The sequence below is a fragment of the Poecilia latipinna genome, unplaced genomic scaffold, assembly GCF_001443285.1.
Source record: "Poecilia latipinna isolate Pla-1442-1.1 unplaced genomic scaffold, P_latipinna-1.0 Scaffold139, whole genome shotgun sequence".
Lineage (NCBI taxonomy): Eukaryota > Metazoa > Chordata > Actinopteri > Cyprinodontiformes > Poeciliidae > Poecilia > Poecilia latipinna.
In genome coordinates, this window is record NW_015112755.1 from 44,645 (window position 1) to 67,346 (window position 22,702).

Below are 22,702 nucleotides of genomic sequence, written 5' to 3' on the forward strand. Positions count from 1 at the left end.
TTTTTTTAATCCTACAATTTTACAGTCTCCCCCCCCCCCCCACCCGTCTCCAATTTTAAAATAAGCTACAGAGGCTTTGAAATATTCTCTGAAAAAAAAAAAGAAAAAAAAAAAGAAAAAGACTGAGGTAATTTCTCCAGGATGTGGAAAACCGAGTTCTGCTCACCTGCTAAGCAAACAGCGCTCCGGTACTCATCGGCAGGTTTATAGCGATCTTCTCTTTGCTTCACGACCAGCAAGCACTCAAATGCCTCCCGGGCGAGAGCAAGTGAGGCTGCACTAACACCGACAGGGGCGTGGGCGGACCCCAGTCTCCGCTTGGAGAGAGAAGGGCATCGGAACAACGTGGACCAGAGGTGGGTGTGAACAAGTCGGATTATGTCTCTGTCTGCGGTGCTGAACAGGAAGCTGCTGATGGCTCCTCCGTTTGGTTTGGCTGCCACGGCAAACAGCTCGTCTGGCAGGACGGAGAAGGCAGATAAAAACGCTCAGTCTGTCCAATCTGCGGGGGCGCATATTCCCCCCCACCCCCCACTCTTTCTTACATTTTTTGCGCAATGTTGCATGAGTAACCGTCTGTTGATATTACGACGCATCTGTTTCCCTTCTGTTGGGAGAAAATCCTGCGAAGAAAACATGAGCCGCCGTGGCCGTGGAAGCTGGAGGTGGCCCCTGAAAATGTCCAGAGCCGACACCGGGCTGGCTGGGGGAGGGGGACGGCGGTAGGAGGGGGGCTGGCAAGGTGAAGATAAATGACAAACATCCGTACACCTCTGTCACGGCCTGACGAAGCCCATGCGCTCACAAACCTCAGCGCTGTGTGGTCACAATACGGCTCCTCATGATGAATTTTCCCCCCTGCTTTTGTTCTCCAACTTGTTAAAAATAAATTTTATATGTGCGCCTCACATCTGACGCACGGAGAAACAGAAATACACCCATCAACTATGCAAAAAAAAAAAAAAAAAAAAAGCTCCAATTTTAGTTCCTGGAATAAAAGTAAAGGGAAATCAAGCCCATTGGTAATTAAAAGTCTGATTTATCCAGAATATTCTCCAACTAAACCAAGCTCTCATGTCAAGCCAATCAAAAGACTCCTGACTCTTGTGTTAAACAGGCGCACTGGGGGATCATCTGGATGCAAACCCGCGTAAGGAAGAAATGGTGGTTTTCAAAAGAAAAACGAGTTAAAATCGGTGAAATAGCATTTCTTACCAGAAATAGTATGGATAATCTCGGGTCTTCATGGCGCGCTCCTGGTTCGGCTGTGTTCGGTCGTAGTGCGCCGCGCTCCGGTGCCAAGGCTGGAGGAAGAGTGGGGCTTTTTACAGCTCAACGCGGATTCACAATAGAGCCGACAGGGGCGGGCCAGGCGCGTTTCTATTGGTGGTGATTATTAGAGGAGGTGAAAAATGAGAAGTGTTATCATACTGTATGCTACCTGCTTCAGGAATAATGAAAGACCTAATTCACCAGGCGACCACTAGAGACGGATAGAAGTGTATATAATTTCTGCTCCACAATTCCATCTACTTCAATTAAAATCTTATAAAAACGGAAAGAATTAGTAAAATATTTAAATTTTTCTCTCATTAAATTTTGATGATCAAAGCTTACAGTTGATAACAAACCTATTTAGTCTTTTAGAAAATTAGAATATAACATAAGACCTGTCAAAATATTAAATATTGTGGTATTGATCCAATAAAGGGCTTGTATCGCTGATACCAATACTGATTTTTGCTGCTGTATCATAAAAATTCTGATCTTTAGATATTTTTGTGGTTTTTCCTTTCAATTATTTTGCTCAAACTACAGAATTTGGACAAAGGTTTTAAGTGTCTAAGTACTTAAAGAGGGAATCTGAAACTAAAGTATTGATTTCACCATGCCAGTATTAATCCAACACTATCTTGTATCAATATTATTGGTATTTTGGATTTAATGTTATTGCCTACACAATCAGAAAGACTGCTGACTAGACAGGAATCTTGCAGACATTCATAGATACCTTCCACAAGGACAGTGAGTCAGGAGCGGTCATAACTGAGGAACCTGACTCATTAATCTTATAAGTCACCTAACAAGGTGACCAAACCACTTTTCAGTATAAATCACTTCACAAGTAAAAGAAAACTGGTTGTTCACACAATGCTCTGTCTGAGCAATATAATAGAAAGTTTAGTAGAAGGAAAAAGTGTGGTAGAACAAGGATGCATAGTTTATATGTACTGTACAGTATATGCACTGAGTATTGACATGATGAGGCTTGACAGTGATCAACCTGGCTCTGGTGAGGAAGCCACAGTTGCTTCAAAAGTGTCGTTTATCTCATCATGTTGGCTTTGGCGTCTCTGATCTCCATCTTTACCTGATGGTAAATAAAATCAGCATTTCCATGAAGACTGTCAGCCAGAAGTCCTCCAACATATCCTGGCAGATGGTTGCACTCACTTTGGACCTGTTGTGAAAAAATAGACCAACAGAGACTTCTCTAGTTATTAGTGACTTTGGAAATTTCACTCTTGATCATGAGCTGACCACCCTTCATCCAGAATCTCAGGACTTGATTTTTAAAACTGCTTACATTCTGAGGCAATTAAAGAAACATTTCTTCATTTCATTTAGTAAATAAATAGTAGTTTATTGTCTTTAAATATACGTCTCAGTGGGTTGTTTTGCCATGACCAATCTGCTGGGTCATGATAAATTGGGGGCTCGTCCGGGATCTAAATCTGGGTTGTGATGGCATTTAAGTCAAATTCTATTGATCAAAAATTAAAAAATGACAAGTTTCCACATCTTTAGTTCAATCACAGAAAACAGGCTGGCATATTTTTGAATGAGGTAGATTTATTTGATATCAGTAAATATATTCAGTGTTACAATTTATACATCCAAAGCCTTTTAAATGACTAAAGCTCAGACTAAAATAAATTGCTAAAATGACTTAAGACAAAAAATATATTTTTTCTTTCATGAGAATGCAAAATCTACAACCATTTCTCAAACTTTAACAAAAATTAAACATTCAGTTTCAAATTTAGACTATCATCAATAAAACTTTGGTTCAGAGGATTGAAAGGGTTTCCAGTATCCAATAGTAAAAGAAAACTGAAGTCTTTGGCTTGATTTTTTTTTCTAGTTTACCTTCACGAACTGAGCAGATTTAAAATAGCAAAAAAACTTCAATGCTACAAGTTCAAAATAGGACTGAATACATATGCAGAGTCTATGTTAAGATTTTTTAACACATGGAGACATTTAGCAAGAGAAAAGTACTACTTCTACAACAAATAAGGAATAAAGGAAATAGACACATTTTCAAGACAAGCTAAAATAAAGTAACAAGCATCAAACCTCCTATAACGCAAAGATTGCTTAGGAATGGAGAACACAATCTATAAATACATAAAGTGCATCTAAAAATCCTTCAGAGTGCAGATGGTGCAGTCTACTGCTTCTGCAGAACATCTTGGGAATTATTTTGATAAATTGCAAAGCAAGGGCAATATTTGCATATACTTTTCTCCGAAGGATGTATAAAACAGACAATGCAGGTATTAAATTGCCATGCTCTGGGCTCCAAATTGGACCCAGTGAAACCGAGCAAATCTAAACACACCACATCCATCAACTCATGTTAACTGCTTCTTCTTCTTCCTTTACCTTTCCCACATGGGTTACATGAACGTAATTGTTTGAATGCTCTGTCCTGCCTCACCGAATGAAATATGACAGAGTCCAGATGGGTTTCACTTAGTGAAACTGAAGAAAAAGCAGCCATGCACTGGGCTGGGGAAGCGTGCATAACAAAGCTCAGAGCTGATGCTCCAGAGACTTCACAGAGAATTTTATGACCCAGAAATGTGTTTTGTTTACGCCATAAATTAGTGGAAGGAGAAGAGAAAAACTCCAGTCTGCACGGCCCATGGTCAGGGATTCAAAGCATACAGTGAGACGGGAAATAATCCAGAGGGGTTTTAAAGAGCCGTCTTTAATCCCTGATGTTAACCAGTACAATAAAGGTCAGCTTTCAGTAAGCTTGTGCAGTTTAGGAAGACACAGAGACGCACGCACAAATCTGGGCTTCTGAGGAAGACTTAAAACCCCTGTTTACTTCAAACAAATGCACCGAAAAGTGTGTTTCTAGGATATACAAAGCAAGAAAGGCAGTGGATTTTATTTACATAAAGCATGTGAGAAGATAGATAATGAGTCTGAGAAAATACTCAGATACTGGTGGATCATCTAAGATGTATAATCTGTTGTTTTTAATGCAGAAATATACATGCAAATTTTGTACATCATTTAAAAATGATCCTACTCAGTTACACATTCCTTTGGATGGCGAACTCAGATTTTTATTAACTGCACACAGTATTTCTGTTGTAATTACGTACCAAACTCAATAGTTATGCTACTATTCTTCTATGTTAAAAATATAAAGTTTGGTTATTTATTTGGATTTTGACATAAACTGAAACAGATTTCGAGTTCTGAGACAAAAAGATTTAGGCAAAGCTGCATTATTGTTGTTGTGGATAGAAAAAACAGGAGTAAATATCTGCCAAAAACTCTGAGATTTCAGAGGTCCAAAAGTTGAAAATTTACTAGAAAAAACTGAAATGTTGAGATTGGTCTCAGAAATTTTCTTGAAAAAAGTGTAATGTTTTACTTTTGAAACTCAGAAATTTCCACATTTTCCCACAAAGTATAAAATTTCTGACATTCTCTCTGGAATGTTCCACTTTTGGAACTTCAGTTACTTTTTTTCTAGAAAATTTCTGACAATCTAAAAATTTCTGAGCTTTTGGCTGAAGTTTACTCGTCTTTTTTCTATCTACAATGGCCCTAATATACCATTGTAGAAATCTGAGATTAAAATCACAATACAAGTGACAAAAAGAGAGAGTTGGGAGGAAGTTCTCCATGTTCTGAAATACCAGCTCCTTTATAGGAGATTTATTGATGGTGCTTTGAGCCAAAAACTGGGTAATACTTTGTAATATTAATGCCAAGGCAGGGCATATTAAGGTTATTGGTATTGAACAGTTTTGGGAGGAATATAATTTGGATGCCCTACATTCCACACTCTTGGAGAAACTAAAAAGGTTTCTTCTAACTTGCCTTACGACTTTACCCTCATGTACTTAATCACATCTTATCAAGACGTCCCCAGATAATTAAACTCATTTTGAGCGCAGAGATAAATTAGAGGAGGTTCACTGCAATGGAAGAATTAAAAAATGTAATATGAGAAAGAGAGGGAAGAGAGAGAAGAAAAACTGTGCTTTGATTATGCCACAGCCTTCTGGAAGTGTTCATCTTTGCTTTCAGGAGGGACACTCCCATTCGGGCGGCAGCAGCGACTCAATAATTCAATTTAGTCCTCGGTGATCACATCATGTCTGTCACGGTTATTTAAGACGCCGCTCTGCCGTCCGGCCTGCTGTGGATAATGCGCTCGCTCCAGTAACGGCTTTCTCATCGAAATAAAACAGATCATCGCTCCCACATCCGGGAGATCTCAGCAGAGTCAGGTTCACATACATGCAGCGTCAAAAATAGTTCCTGTGATTCTCCAGCTGGAACCCGGCCGCCTTTGTTACTGAGGAAGACATTCAATTTGTTCTCTAATTCGGTTTTGTGGGCAAAAAGACGCTTAGAAACAATGTTAGTCCAGCCAAAGCTTTTTCAGAAGCTGCAGGGGCTTCGTGTGAGCTAATTGGGAACTTGAGACAGGGCCTCAGCGAGAGATCAACTTCCTGCAGGAGAAGTTGTCATCATTACTGCTTAAGTTGGTGCAGGAGTCAGAGGGCTCTGCAGATGAAAAGCTCTGGCTCCCTTCCGATTGCGTCACAGATGAAGATTCAGTCACTGGCAGAGATGATGGCTCATCAATTAGGCTGAAAGTGGAGTGAGGATCTGTCTTTTGTCTGCTTAGATGCACAATCACTGCCTGATGGATCCAGCTGCCATCATACAGTGTTTCTAAGTACAAAAGAAATCAGGATTTTCTCCAGGGAAGGCGAACACCTGGACACAGAGTTACAGGGTAGAGGTAGAAGCCGAGCGCTGATGCTTTCCACATTCACAGCTGTGTAGTTACATCTACTTGAGTAATTTTTGGGGAAAAATACTTTTAGGAGTATTTCTACTTCTTAATTTTTGCTTGAGTGATTTTATTATCAAGTATTATTACTTTAGTAACATTTCTGGATTTTCTACACACTGCAGCGTAATTCATGAATGAAAAACAAACCAAAACTTCACAAGACACAGACACACACCTAACATTTTTGTTAAAATTGCTTTAGTTTTTTTATTGAAAGAAACTGATTTGGAAAAAAAAAATATTTTGAGTTTTTTTTGCAATCATGTTATTTATATCAATTATTTGCATTTTGGTCTTTAAAATACCATATTCCCACATAACTTTATATTTTGGTCCGTTTGTGTAATTTAAAAAAAATTAAATCACTAATGTTTTGATCAGTTACTCAGTACTTGAGAAGGCTTTTTACCAAATACTTTTTTACTCTTGAGTATAATTTTTTGGTACTCTATCCTCCTCATTACGTTTTTCCAGATAATTTTTGGGGTAAGTTAATCTAGATAAAATAAGTTAAGTTTTATTTGGAATAAATTTGTTGGAAATTCTATTCAATTTATCTATTATTATTGATCATTTGTCTATAGCGACTTAAATTGTCCAGCTCTATAAGAGAACTAGCATTTTGTGGATGTTGTGGGACAAAATCAGTGTTTTATTTTAAAAGGCTAAAGTTCTTTTTTACTGAACTTCAAAAAACAAACAAAAAAAAACACAATCAAAAAGTATACATCTGTTGAACTTCATCTGAAAACTGTTTCGGTATCACTATTGCATCTCAAAGTTGCAATCAACATAAATCACAGTAAAAACTTTCCAGAACAACAGTTACTGTCTGGTCGGGTTCTGCTGGGAGACGGCACTCTTGATGAACGAGCCTTTGGGTCGGTCTGCTGGTTCTGGTGGAGGCTAATGAGAAGCGTGACGAAGCTGCGACTGATACAGGCCATGCAGACATATGGGCATTTTTCTGGTCCATCCGCTGCTAAGTTCAGCAGCCATGCGTCTCTGACAACTTGTGGAGCGTCGCGAAGGCTTGCAGCAGACAGAGGAGCGTCTGGAGTTGAGTTATGGAGGAGAAAAGATCAGGGAGGTGGGAGAGGAGAGTGGTGGGTAAATATCTGGTCCCAGCAGGTAGCCAGCCCCCCGTAGTGACCTTGTTCCAGTCCCTCCAGTATAAATGGCTGATAAATGGGGGAGCGAGGAAACAAACACGAATAGAGGCCAGCTTGGGCTCACATATCATGGGCTTGTAACACAAATGGGGAATCATGAGTAAAGTAGGTGAAAATCCAAAACTTTTCTTTTAGGTAGGTAAAAACTTTGGAGACAGAAAGATTCATAGGGATTCTTAGAGTTTTTATTTATCGGTGTGTGGAGTAGATGCATGGAATGGATTGAATGAGGAGTTAAAGTACAAATATGAACCAACTTAAAAAACTGTTTAAAAAGGAGCTTGTTGGGAAATATGTTCTAATAAGATGAGTATTTCAAAGTCCATAAATGCTATTGATGATATAAAAAGTGTTTTAATATTTGTACATCTAAAGATGAGAATGTGAGATTTAAATGTCATGTAAAGTGGAAATAAGTTATGTCTTTCTGGCGTTTTGACATTTAATTGATTATAAGTTAAGTATGAAAGGGGAAAGACATTATAAGATCTTGTATCTTCTACCTGCTCCTTTTCGACCAGATAATATAAAATTACATGTCACTTGGCCATGATCATTTGTTTTAACTTTTATTTTCTTTTTCTTCTTTCTTGCTTTTACTTTTGTCTGTTATAAATAAATAAATAAATAAATAAATAAATAAATAAATAAAATTACATATTTATCTGGTGGAAAATGAACTGAGAGGAGGATAAACTTTCAATAAAAGTCCTGGACAGGTTATCACACTGTAAAACATCTGAAGGTGGTTTAACTTGAAAATGAAAGTCCACCTGCTGCCTTAAAAATGCAATTTAAGTCAACAAGTATTAGTCTTAACTCAGAAATTAAAGCTCATAAAGTTGATTTAATAAGAGACAAGTTGTCTAAACATTGCTTTTTAAATTCAATAATCTTGAATCGTGAGTTATTTCACAATATGCAACATTGTAATGTTTTTTCCAGACAAAAGTCTAAAACTGAAATGTTACATAATAAATGTTGCAAATTTAACAGCAGGCAGGAGTTTAATCTTTTAGGGATGTTAAGCCTAACTTAAATTATTAATGTTCAGTTTCGTAATCTATCATAACCAGCATGTCTTTTCCTCTTTCCACTGGGCATTTACCATCACTGACAAAGAAGGTTTATTTACATCTCTGCATATTAACTACCATTAAGTGTTTATTTAAAATAAAGAGAGATTAACATTTCAGGTGAAAATGCAATGAGCTGGGAATCTGATTTAGTATATTTGCTCACTAATGATTATATAAAAGATGTGAAACAAAAATAATCAGCAAATTCAACAAAGGCAACAAATTACTTAGCATTTGTGGAAAAAACAACAGCAAACTTCCTTATTGCACTATTGTCTTAACTTCTACTTCAGTAATGCTATTTTGAAGTACATGCAAGTAATTTTTTAATTCAACTTAACCCAGTTGTAATAACTTTGCTGGTTGAAGAGCAAGAAAATGATGACAGACGCAATTTAAAACAATTCTTCTTGTTTGCAAACTATGTTTTTGCGCTGAGGTTGTTTTCTATCTGCTTTTGTTCATCTGGAAGGCGAGTAAATTTACAGAAAAACAGCAAATCTCATCCCTGGAAGTAGTTTGCACTGTACAAGAATAGACTCAGTAAAATAGAGTATAAATAAAATGATTTATGATGATAGAAAAATATTTTATGGGTTCTGTTTGTAGTACAAAAATGTACTACAATGATTTGGATTATTTAACCTGTCATAGAGTAATAAAACTATTTTTATTTTTACTTAGCTTACAAACTTGGTATTTGAGGCCAAACTAAATATTTAGTTAGCAAACTAAATAATTAACTCCAAACCAAATATTTAGCTGGAAAGCTACTTAGCTTGCTAATTAAATATTTAGTTTGTCAACTAAAAATACTTGCATTTCAAGACATTTACCTGTTTTAACAAATTTAATTCACCTGTTAATCAGCCATCAATTCAAACCAGGTGTTCTGAGGTTCCACCATGTTAGGTTGCTGCCATTTCATCATCATCTGATGCATTCACTTCCATAATAACTTCAGAGTCAGATTTGACACATTTGATTAGTATTTAAATTTATGGTTGTTTATTAATTATTTAACAACTTTTATCCATTAGTTGCAAAAGAGAAACCAATGGCGTTTGCTTTAACTAAATCTGTGGTCCTAAAGAAGGTGAAAGTTCATATCAAAGGCTTGTTTGCTTCGCTACAGAGACCAGGTTGGGACAAAACCTTAAGGAAAGATTAACAACAACACTAGACATCAAAAGCCTCAGCGCTCCTGAACTGCTGGATCATGAATCTTGTAAGACGAGCAGCTGCAGCGGAAACTGTTTTCGCCCTGTTTCAGCCTCATGGCCACATTTTGCAGAGGAGCTGTTGTGCAATCAGGACTAATTCAGGAGGGGGAGCTTGTAAGATGCAAGCTTCATGGGATCAGTGAGCAAGCCTTCTTTGATCTCCCGTCCCAGATAATATAGGTCATCTCTTCTGGGGGGAAACAACAAAAACCAAATGAGGTGGAAAACATCGTTCAGCCCACCTCTTTGGAGCAAGAAAGCAAATATGCCCCCCAACCCAGAATCCCAGCTGCCTAAATGAAACCACAGAAGAAACGCAGCTGACCCGTTTCCATGGTCTCCATCTGCACACAGCAGCCTGTGTGCAGATGAGAGGAAGAGGAATTTCTGAAATGTGAAATATTGCATCTGTCATTTCCCATCCTCCTGCTTGTATGTGGAGCCTATTCACACTGGGTATCCATGGCAACTGTTTTATAATGCCTCACCAAACACCTTAGAAGAGGTTTCTTTTTATCTGGGCCAGAGGGCTGGGACAGAGGCGGCGGAGAATCAAACGAGAGGGCAAATGTGACAGGTGAAGGGTTGCCAAACGTAGCTTTCTGCAGCGAAAATGGCAAACAATAAAAGAAACAATGAGGTTCATCATTTTTTTTTTTTTGAGGTTCTGCTGCTGGCTGCGGCGGCGGCAGTCACAGAAAGGCAGCCATCGGTTCCTGTGCTGCAGTGAGACGCGCTGGCACCGACAGTCGCTACACAGGAGCGTGTAAGCTGGGCGCTCGAGGACAAGGCCAGCCATGCGGAATACAGCAGGCGCGAGCTTGACGGCAGGGCAGCGCGCGGCCAGCTGGGGCTTCTGCAGCCACGAGCCCCTGGCACGGCCAATCAGGGGCGAGCCCCGGACTTTGTTCATGCATGCTAATGCGCTCGTCCGAGGAGGGATCAGCCGGGTTGGGGTTGAGGGTTGCTACGGATACGGCAGCAGCCACACTTTACCTGAGCAGGTAAGTCAAGTGGAAGAAATGTGACCTTCAGTTATGAAATCATGGCTCAGATCAGCTGAAAGGGTTAATGAAATGAAAATCTGGAGCCATAATTTTAAAGGTTATGCTTCCTTGAAGTTAGGACAGAGCTATGGGCTACACAAAAGACGTTCATTATATTTTTTGGACAAAAAAAATTATTTGATAATGAGATTTTATTCTGCTCCGTTCAGAACCGTTCAGAGCTGTTTCAGGACCTCTTGTCGCTTTAAATGCAAATAAGCTGCTGCTGGCCACGCCCCGTAACTCAATGTTTCCATGAAAATAGCTGCAAACAGATGCGCAATTATACAACTGTACGTGGTTAGAAAGCAGAAGTAGAGCCTCCTGCACAATCAGTAAGAATCCAGCAAGTGGTTTCTGGATGATAAGTCAACAACACTTGTTTCCCCCCCCACCTCCCCTACTGTACTGCAAATACTGTATTTGCAGTACAGTATTTGTACTGCAAATACAGAGATAAAACCAGCTGACCAAAAGTGCTGGAACCCAGCTTGGTAACAGGCTGAGGTTGCTAGGTTATGGGCTAAGCTTCCAAACATGCATTTGATAATTTAAAAACAGTTCTTTTTAGCTGAAGTTTTAAATTGCAGAAAGTTTTGTAGTTGACTTTTGTGAGCAGTTTGTTGATTTAGAGCTAATGAGAGCAACACAGATTAAATCCTAAAAACAAACAGTGATGTTTGTTTTATTAAATGAACAGTTTAAACTTGGGGTTTAGGGCTAGCTTATCCTGTCTCCATCTCGTGTTGCGCAGCACATATGGCTTACCCACAGTTATGCCAGTGGTGGTTTTGGAGACTAAATCGTGCGACGGGAGACCAAAAAACTCCCCGAACTGTTTTGTTTGTCCCAGAATAAGCTGTTTAATCATTTTGAAAGGCTTCAGTGAGTCACCAGAGGAACTGACAGCTACAGAAGCACAAGATGGATGCGAGTGCACAGATAAAGGGAATCTGTTACTTTATTTTGACTTTGCAAAGTCAAATATGCTGTCATTTTTTACATGACAGATAATTCAACAGTTCATCCCACCGAATGGAAATGCCTGGATCAGACACAGAGGAATATTTGGCCAACTTAATCACTTATCTCAGTTATTAACTCGGGTTAAAAAATGTGTTTCCAATCAGTATTTCATCTTTCGGTCGATACCACAGCCACTTTTGACGGCTTTTATCCTGCAGGGTTCTTTGAGGTCATTCGTCTCTTCATATGCTAATGTCTTAATCACCATTTCCCAAATGAACTGAGCTTATGCAGGGCTTGGAGTTATTAGGTGTATTTGGGGAAATTAACCTTTTCTCCTGGAAGGGTATCTGATAATCCCAACTGTCCGCTCAGGTTAGTAAATTTCCCTCTCCTCTGCAGAGCAAAATGAGCAACAATATATTAATGCAGGAGCATTTGGATGACATTCAAGTGATCTGCTTCGGCCATAAATTGAGAGACTAATAAAGGAAATGGATCATGAGCAGAAATAACACCAGAGAGCACGACTGAGATCTAATCAGTGTTATTTTGATATTGGGAAAACCACTACCAGGGACTTCTTCAGTAATTATCTTGGGTAACTAAAACAAAACGGTGGAAGGAAAAGTAATTTCCAGAGTTATTGAAGAAAAGAAATAAAGTATAAGGTACCGTCAAAGTTTGATTTAAAACAGCAGCATCTTGATGTAGAATGTAAACCATAAAGGCTTCACTTTTCAGCCCAAAAACATCCTTAAAAAAAGTGGAGATTTAATAAAAATGCATTCATGGATTGGCCTTGCAGAAATCTTTGCCTCGACAGTGTAGGATGACCATGAGAAAGAAGAGAACAAAAGGCAGCCAGGATCCAAAGAACAGCCTGAAATGCCCTCAAAAATCTCTACATAAACGCTGCTTCAGCAAGAAAGTTATACAAAATATAGATTTGTTCAAGCTTGAGCTGTTCAAAGAGTTTTTTCCCCCTCTCATAGCAAATATGTTCAACCTATAAATAAACGATGAGTCACTCAAAACCGTTGTAAAGTTCTGTCAAACCTTCTGCTTTTGTTTCCTTAAAGGCAGATAAATCTCGTCGCTGGACGGAGCGTTAGACGAGTCGTCCAGCCAGAACCGCTCTTGATGTTATGAGAGCCGGCAGCAGATCACGCTGTGACTCACAAGGTTATGTGCAGCTTAGGAACAGGAGAAATAAAAGAGAAAACAGCAACAAGGCAGGAATATTGGCCCAAACACAGTCAATCTGGACCTTTTCCATGTTTTGTCACATTAAAGCCACAAACTTTGATGTATTTAGTAGGATTTATGTGGGACAGAGACACGGGATAGTGGATAGTTGTCAAATTTTAGAAACATTTGTCATGCTTTTTACATAAAGACTCAAAATAAAACAACCCAAAGTAAAATCTACCTGTGTGTAATTTAATCTTAGCATAAATCCAGCTGAAGAATAAAAGATCAAAGAGCAGGGAAAGGATTTTTGTTGAGCAACACCTGTAGAGAAGTCTGTTTGAATGTGTAGTCAGAACCATGAGTGCAGGGACTGTGATGTGTTTTACTTCCAGACTTCCTTCACAAGTTCATAATTACCTTTAATGTCTTGATTTACCATGTGAAATACCAGGCTAGATGTGCAAAGCCAGCCCAAAAGACTTGAAGCTGTAATTACAGGAGAGCATTGTTCTACAGAGTACTGGCTTGGGGCAAACTAAAAATAAATGCACACCACACTTTTCAGTTTTGCATTTGTAAAAAGATCCAATCATTTTTAATTTTCATTGTCACAACATTGTGTTGGTGAAAAATACCATCAAAATACATAGCAGTGGTAAATCACAAAATGTGAAATGAAGTTTATATATTTTATAAGGATCTGGATTATTGTAAAGTGTTTGCATTGAACATATCAAAACTGTAGAAGTGCAAGGAAGGTATTTTTCTGTATTTTCAGATTTTTGCAGCGGTAGCAGCTCCAGTTTGTTGGGTTTTTTTTTTCTTGAGGTCGACCAGCTTCACTTACCTGCTTTGCTAATTTCCTATTAATTTCCTCTGTAAATTTATGCAGAATCTGTCCCCAATTACACCCGAGGTGTGAATGGAAACTGGTCCTGGTCAGTAAATGAAGCGGGACGGTCAATCAGAAAGCGGCTTTATTCAAGCTGGACCGCTAATAGTAATGCATGTCTGACTGTCCTGGCAGCTCATATGAATAACATCAAATTATAAACTCGGCGTTGACATTTTGGGACCTGAACTTCAGACCCTGTTCTTGTGGAATCAGTCTGCAGATGAGACTCAGATTTAGCTGTGAAACTTTCTGGAGCAGAGGCGAATTTCATGAGATGAGCCTCACACATCCGTCTTAAAGGAAATGTTTGCCAACCTTCCAGTAAACCTGAAACACCAAGAATAGATTGCAGAAACAAACCGTCCAATCGATCCTGGGATGTGTCGGTTTTTCAGCTCTGCAGGTCTCAACGCAGACAGAGGCTATGGAAGGATATTTGGAGTCAAACCCTCAGGATAAAATAAATGACCCTTTCAAGACATTTTCCTTCCTGAGCTCGATGTTATCAAGTTCTGTCAGCTGTGGGTGGGCATTTGATGATTTAGGTGGCAGGAACATAATTTCCTTTGGAAAAGATCAACAGCACAAATACCACGAAACAAAATGAAAGTTCCTCCTAATTTTTGTCATTTCAATTAGACAGATTCTTAAAATCTGTTACATTTCTATTAATTGTCCTTGCTTGAGGCTTACCACTCTGCAAAAAACATAAAATCTCATCAAGTATTTTTGGTCTAGTTTCAAGTAGAAATATTTTAGCACACTTGAAATAAGGGGGGGGGGAAACTTACAAGTAACTTCTCAGCAAGAAACAGGAGCAGCACTAGTTGTAAGTGAAATAATTTGCAAAACATGTTTTGCATATTTTAAGTTAAAATGTCTTTTTCCACTGGGAGAGTTAGAATAAACGTATATCGTGCCGATATTGAAGCTTTTATCCTACAAGATTTGTTTTCCTAGATAAGGACTCTTACCAACCTCAAATCAAGGCTAAATCTACTAGCTTAATTAGATTTTCTCCATGTCGTCACACAAGGAAGTCATGTGTTTGAGTTTCAAAAACAGACTGTACTCGGCTCAACTCAAACGTTTTAATCACCAGGCCTTTTAGAAATTTCAACCTTAGGTAAACTTTTAAATTTGAAGAAAGCGATGAAAACTTGTCCTCCAGTAAAATGCTCCCGTCTTTATCCTTCCAGTGTTTAATAAACTGAAAGAAGTTTGATACTAAATGACCTCAAACAGGAAACATTTAGTGTGATTTAATGGTGGAACATAATAAATGAACACAGGTCTTTTTACAGTTTATGCCTGAACTCTTGAGGGCGCAAATGAAGCAGGATCAGTCGAACGTTTGTACCAAAATATGACAAAAAGTCCACAGAAAAAGCTGCTAAATCTTCAACAGAAATGAGAATTTTTGCATGTACTAGTTGTTTTATCTGTCCAAAATACAAGGATAAATGTCTCACTTATTTGTTTAGACAAACTAAAAGAAATATTTTAAAGGTCAAATCAAATGATGGACGACTGGTGTGTTTCAATCAGTGGTTAGAAAAACTTTTAGGATATTTGATTTAGAGGAGGTTTCACAGGTAGGTGTCTGATTTGAAAGGGCAGACATTAAATTAAAACTCTACCTGTTATTTTTAGGAACATTTAATGAGTCCTTTTGTTCCTAGAGGGTTTCAGCTCACCATGATATCCACTTTATTAAATTCAAATCACCTGTCACTTTGACAGATTTCATCAGATCGTCAAGCCGTCATTGTGAAGATTATTAATATATTGGAAGAGACTTAATAATAACATGATCATCTTTTAGCTAAAGGGCAGCGAGAGCCTCAGGCCATAAAGTCCGGATCCAAAACGGAGGGAGCTGCAAGTTCAGGACAGGAGAAGAAGAAAGTCGGACAGTGATCAAAGCAGTGACGCTCTGCAGGATGTGCACTTTCAGCGGGACGAAGAGATGAAAACGGAGCATTTTGAAACACAACACCGCCCCTTCCCAAGGTTAGCCGTTATGTAACGCACCTTGAAGCCGTTCCCTGCCTCTACCTACAAGAATAAGCCTCAAAGTGCTATATATACCGCAGAAGATTAAAAAAAAAAGCTTTTTCCTCATTTAAATTATATCTTTGATACAAACCATCAATTAAGTGGACTTATATAATCTTTTCTCCTGTAGAAGACTTTAATGGACGTCTATTATTGCTTGTCTAATGAGAATAAACAAAGATGTTCACTGCAAAAGCATTCACAACTCTGAATCTGTTACATTTTATCATGTTGGTTAAATTATAACATGAAAGGACAAGGAATAATGATTTTTATTTTTTAGAATAAAAATCTGATAAGTGTGCTATAAAAATTATTTACTCTTTTTCTTGCTTTAAGAAAATGAATCATGGTTAATAAATGACATTGAAAATAAAAGTTTTTTGTATTTGTTATTGTCAAAGTGAAAACTAACTTCTATGAAATGACAATTTTTGTTTAAAACATGAAATAAGTGCATAAATATTCACCCCATTTAAAGTGACTGATCTAACTATTTTGGCGTCGGTTTGATTTTTGGATTTTAGCAGTAAAGAGAAAGTTTGAACATTGCACTATATATATATATATATTTTTTTTTACAATATTATTTCACCTGGTCAAAAGAGTACAAACAGTTCTGGAAAAAAAATAAAGCCTCCCGTTTATTCCACCAAATACTGATGTCTGAACTCTTCCTGAGTTAAAACGTGAGTATTGTTGTTTCTAAATTGTTTTCTTTGCATTATTTGAGGACTGAAAGAAACGTCTTCGTTATTTTGATCATTTTTTATTTTCTGCAAATAAAAACTAAATTTTTGCTTTGAATACCAGAGACATGTTGTTAGCAGTTCAAAGAATAAAATCATTTTACTCAAACATAAACCTATAAAAGTAAAATCAGAGAAACTGATGATGCTTGGCAGCATTTGAACTGGCCCACCCTGACCGTGACCGTGCGGTCCCACACATGGACTCATTTGAATCCTGAAATGAGTCAGCTGGACAGTCCTCTCCTGAACCTCCCTGACATCCAGCATGTCGCTGCAGCAGCTAATAGCCTCCAGATGAGCCCGTCTCAGACACACAGTCCTGACACGCACCTTCCTCGGCTCTCCGTGCTGCGGCGAGCATCGCGGCTCGGCTCGGCTCGGCTCGGCTCGATGTGACGTGTTGGAAGATAAAGGAACTGACTCCCTGCCATGCCGGATCTATCTGGACCGCCGTCACGCTGCCATGGGAACAGATGAAGACGTGCAGGCCCTCGCAGGGGGGGGCCGGGCTGCTGCAGGTTCACTCATCTCTTGCTGGACTGACTGGCAGGGATAAGCGCCAGTGGGTTGCTATGGCAACAGACTTGTATGCAATGCAATGGGGCGTCTATTTCATCATGCAAAGGTCGTCAGTTTCCCCACTTCTGCGAGTTGAAAGAAATGTGATTGACTTTGATGGAGACTTGACTTCTGGGAAGATTTACATCTCAAAGTGATTTTTTTTGTTTGCTTTTTTTTTTTTTGACTTGAGGAAGACAGATCAGATCCTCAGTTTGTGTAAGTACTTTCTGAGGTGAATGCAGACAAATTATAAGCCAGAATCTATATCCTCTGCAGGGGTTTTATAGGACAAACAGATGTTAAAGCTGCAGTATGTAACGTTTATAATTTTTTAAAAACCATATTTGTTGTCATTGTGTTCTGACAGTATGAGAGATAATATATGTAAAACAAAACAAAAAAAACGCCTCTGCCTTCTTCCAGTGCTAATTATAGACAACCAATCAGAGCCAGGAGGCGGGTCTTAGCACTGTCAATCATGCTCACTTCCCCCCTTTGCTTTCTGCTGTGAGTGCTAAGGCTAGTTAGCATTTATGCCACTCATGATGGAAGATAAACAGTTTTCCTTCAACAGCGGGTCATTTCTCCACCATTTGCACATTTAGCAGCACATTCATGATATTAACATTATGACATTAAGGCCCACCTCCTGGCTCTGATTGGTTTTTTGTGGCCAGGAATGCCTTTCCTCGTAGCAATAGCATGAGGCGAAGGAGCTCGATCTTCACGCAGGTTGTCTCATATTATACTGTTACAACATGGTGATTGTTGGAACATATGTAAAAAAAAAATTATATAAAAAGGTAACTTTAAATACAGAAAATGCAGACTATAAATATTTTTACCAGCATTGCTTTGGCGCCCCCTCTACTGCAGCGCCAGTGTTCTTCCACGTCTGACTATTTAATTTTACCATATGGAGCAAAAAAATAAAGATGCAAAACACCTTCAAACCACAAAACCAGGCTAAATATATCCACCAGTGGCACAGCACTAAACTTGCAACTTTTAAAATATGCTGTCTCGTTTTACTAAAATATGCATGTGCTGTTTCTCATTCATTTGCAAATCCCAACTTCCTACCATGAATAGTGCAGCACCAACAGAAACAGAGTGCTAAGTCGGCAGTACATCAAGCTGTCAGGATCGTAAGGAGAAATGTCAGAGGAGCAGAGAGGATTCAGCTCCCCCGCTGTGCATGAGGATTCATGAATCAAAGGCAGTTTTATATTTTCAGCTGATTGGTCCGTTGCTTCCTCTAGGCTCAGATTTAGTGGCAAGAAAATATTCAAGAACAAGAAATGAACACAAATATATTCTTTTGATCTTTACAACGACAAGCTTTTATGCATTGCAACCATTTAAAAAGGTGAGTTATTATGCTTCCTTGACCAGGTTAGGATAAGTAGGCTACACAAAACATATCACATTTTTTATCCACAAAATTATTTTTAGATGAGATTTTAGTCTGTTCACTTCTTCCTATTTCAATCTCCTTTCAGAATGATCTGCTTAAGGGCGTCGTATCACTTTAAATCCAAATAAGCTGCTTCTGGCCACGCCCCCCCATCTCAATGTTTTCTCTCACACATGTAAACAGATGCGCAATTATACAACTGTACAGCTTTGAAAAGCAAAAGAAGAGCCTCCTGCACAAACAGCAAGAGGTTTCTAAATAGTAAGTCAACAATGAAATATTTGTCTTTTCTAGCAGCCATTGTACAGCTGACCAAATGTGCTGAAACTCCACTTGGGTTGCTAGGTGACAGGTTGGGCTCAGCTGGGGTTGTTACGTAACGGCATTCAGATATGCCAAAATAAAGTTTATACTGCTCTCAGATGTAAGAGTCCAACTCGGTGTAAATTCATCTGCTTTTGAAGGCCTCAGGGTTTGTCAGACAACTTTAGTGAACAAACAGATCGTAAAGGTCAAGAATAAATTCTGTTTTTGGAGCAAAAGTACTTGAATAAAAACTCCTGCCACACTGAAGACATCGACATGCACTCGTGTGAGTTTGCCTCCTAAGGTTATTATAAAAACTTTAGCAAGGAACTGTAAAAACTAGAACATTGTTTTCAAAGTGTCCAGGATTTGGCTCAAGTCAGATTCTGTCAGAGATAGTTTACATTTCCAGCTGCAGACGGTTCGGTTGCAGCCGCTTAAAGCTTGCAGAATGGAAAGTTTAAAAGGAACAAGTGAAATCTTTTAATATCCAAGCAGAGGCTGCAAAACGTGGCAGGCAGAGTGAATGGTGAAAATAAGAGTGAGGAGAAGGGAATAATCCGGTCCCTGCAGATGGAAACAGGCTGTTGTGGCCCAGTTGCTTCAGTTGACCTTTGACCTGTTTGTAAATCTGCACTCATGTGTTTGTCATAAAGAGACTATAGCACCAAACTCTGCATTACTGGCTTGTTTGCAAGCATTTCAGCAGGTGAAATTAACAAATATGAGTCTTAATTTTTCATTGGTCGTCACAGTGTGATGCATTTTTCATAGAGCCAGTCTTTATGATGCTAAATCCGTCGACAGGCACTGAAAATGATCAACTCCATGACTTCTGTGTGCATGCAGGATGATGAATAAGATGAATGCAGGTTTTATATAAAACTATTGTGCTTGTGTAATTTTAGTTCTCATGCAAATGTATTTTTGCTTAATGGAATCTCTTAGGAAAACAAAAAACAAAAAATGGACTTACTCCAGTCTGCCATCTTGTGGAAAAATAATGTAATAAAATAATTTCTTTTGAAAGGAAGCAGTTCGTTCATTCCTTACTCTAACTAGACATAAAAAAGTGAGTTTGGACAACATGTGACACATTAATATTGCCTGATAAACTGTAAATGGCAGACGAATTAACAATAAAAGGCGGTAAGCAAGAATTTAATTAGGAAAAAAACTTTTCTGACCTTCTCATTTTCAGATAAAGTCAGACATTTCTAGTCCTATAATAAAAATTTATCTACCACTTTGAGAATCTCTGAGAAAGATTTTTAATGCATTTACTACCAATACCTTTTAAAACTGCAAAAAGTATCAGCTTTCAATATAAATAAAGATAACAGAGTGGACATGTTATGCTTCACCACATCAATGAATCGTTCTACAGCACAGAAAAAAAAAGATTAAAATAAAAAAGATTAAAATATAAGGTGATATTTATTGTACTTCTTACTTCTTGTGCAAGTTTTCTCTCCAAAAATGTTTCCTACTTTGGGAGTCATGTGATTAAAAAAGTGGTCGGGACTCTATTTTTATCATTTAAATATTAAAAATACTACATCATAAAAAGTTATTGGATGACAACTACTTTAAGTAGCACAATTAAAAAAAAATACATCAATCAAACACTATTGTAATTGTAACTTAATTTCAGGAAACATAAACGAGGACATGGCAGTAAACCTAAGCTAATTTTAAATCAGATTTAATTATTTTTTGTCTCTTTTATATCGTTATGGAGGAAGTTAAACGTATAAGATGAGATGAATTAAATAAATACATATAATTCAATTCTTACCTTTTAACTTCCCCTCAGCACGGCATAATGAGTGTGACAAACTACACAAGTTGTAGCTTGTAAGTTCAATAAAAAGATTTTTAAAAATAAGAGAAAGTAGAAAGAAAGGCATGAAAAACAGAGTGACAGCTTAAAATTAACTGGATGGAAAACAGGTGAGTTGATGAACTGATGAGAAGCAACTGAGAGGGAGCAGGAAGTTGGGAAACAGTAGCAAAACACAGAAACATGTTTTATTGTTCTGATCCAAATATTCAGTAGAGAGAAGGTAACTGGTGCATAGAAGTTTGATATAAAAGACCTTTGAACTTTCTAATTCTTAATCCTTTTCTTTGTGGTTGTAGTATCTTCAGAAGACAAAATTATTGGAGAATATACATCCTTTGTTTGGTTAGTTTCTAAATCTGTGTAATATATTTAATATTTAGCGCCCCGATTCATACTCCATTCCAGTAGGTGGCGGTAATGCACACCAAAACGTTGCTTGCCAACCGCCATTATAAATGAGAGGAAGACAGAAACGAGGTCAAAAATAGAGTAATGAAGATAGCAACATAACGAACGAATGAAAGCTTAAATAAAAAATGTCAAATCTAAGAAAAAGTAATTTAAATTATAATAGTTCACGCAATGGTTTGTAAAACTATTGCATCCCATTAACATTTTACTTTCTCAATATCTTACAACCACAAACTGTAGTTGTAATTTAAACGACAGGCCAACAAAAATCTGAAAATCATGATGAATATTCACATTTACTTGGCTGCCTTTTTAAAAAGATGTTGGGCTTTTTGGGTGTAAAGAACCAAACAACGTGTGAGCGACTACAAAAGTCCAGTCATCGTACTTCTTCGTTTTCCAGGGAATCGACAGTTTAATGTCGCTGCGTGCAATTCTGTATAAAATCTCCGTATAACATCCGCTATGGAGAACCAAACCACACCAGAGACACAGAAATACATCTCCAGAAATGAAACATGATGAAACCGTCTCTGTTGCCCGTGGCTCTGCCCAGCTGGAACTTTCTGTAAAGGGAAAAGATGAGACCCTGCGCTTCCATGAAGATGAGCCAAAGAAGTATTTCTTCCTTTCCAACGCTCTTCAAGGCGGCACAGCCAACAAAAACCTTTAGAAAGTTGCTTCCTGTCTTTTTAAAATCTGCAGGATGAGACGGAGGGAGAACATAGAAATGATGTTTGTTTTTTAACAACGCTGAGCTGCTCATTAAGCATCCAAGGCTGCTTAAATGAAACTTATAACAGAGGAATTACCAAGAGATGAATGATGTTTGCATAATTTATGCCCAATTAGAGCAACCCAAATTCAGAGAAGCAGAACACGGCTGCAGGAACAAAGCTTGAATATGATCGTTCACTGACCTCTGGTGGAGCTGCAGCTTCTCCTCTGGAGCTTCACTGCGGGAGGGAAGAAGAAGCCTTCAAACATCACCTAGGAATTCATAATGGATGCATTTATGTGTGTGCTGCAAATTATCTGAAAACTCTTCTGACTATTTTTGTCTATGCAGTGAAGTGAGTCAGCGCAGATGACTAAAAGCCTGGCAGTGCTTTTCTGATTGATGGTAATTATTCAGAGGTCTCTATCAAATAAGTGACTTAACAGAAGCTTTAAGTCATACAGCTGATACAGTCCAATGGTTTATAATGATCTTTTATAAATCCTGTTTTGCTTTATTTGAAATAATTCTTCACAAATTCCTATAATAGCAACATAAACTATGTTTGGTGCTAAAGAGTAAAATCCACACCAGACATAAATCCTTTAGTTTTAATGTCAGTTTCTTGCAATGGGATCGTTGTGATGCCATAATAATCTGTTAATATACAGAGTTTGGTAGTAACTACTTAACACTGACTCAGTTACATTGGGGGGGAAAAAAAACTTTTAGGAGTATTTTTACTATGCTGTACTTGCTTGAGTAAATATATTATGAAGTATCTCTACTCTTGAGAAAAAATTTTGGATACCTACTTTCTGTACAATGGCTGCTGGAAAAGGGAAGAAATTATTTATAAATTAGCCCGCCTGTTGTAAGTATTAATGAAAAATGACAACTGTCTTTCAATACTTAATTTAACATTTGCAGCCCTAAGTAA

The 22,702-nt window shown here is 38.1% G+C and overlaps 1 protein-coding gene and 1 long non-coding RNA gene across 4 annotated transcripts in view; one reads left to right on the forward strand and one right to left on the reverse strand.

The window, feature by feature from the left end:
• LOC106945312 (transmembrane protein 200A-like) overlaps positions 1-1,394 on the reverse strand; it is a 13,629-nt gene extending 12,235 nt beyond the window's left edge. Inside the window, exon 1 of one of the 2 annotated variants that reach the window (XM_015028911.1) lies at positions 1,216-1,394. The gene's annotated coding sequence lies outside the window, so the exon portion shown is untranslated. Of the gene's footprint in view, positions 1-166; positions 857-1,215 lie in introns of those variants that run through there. The other variant, XM_015028912.1, reaches the window with a different exon arrangement.
• A 7,797-nt stretch (positions 1,395-9,191) lies between these two features.
• Positions 9,192-16,124, forward strand: LOC106945314 (uncharacterized). Of its 2 annotated transcripts, XR_001424535.1 has the most exons (3): positions 9,192-10,596; positions 12,687-13,133; positions 13,166-14,463. It is a non-coding gene; the product is annotated as an uncharacterized LOC106945314 (long non-coding RNA). The 2 variants fall into 2 exon arrangements; XR_001424534.1 differs by lacking the exons at positions 12,687-13,133; positions 13,166-14,463 and adding an exon at positions 15,519-16,124 and having other exon boundaries at positions 9,205-10,596.
• Positions 16,125-22,702: the final 6,578 nt, after the last annotated feature.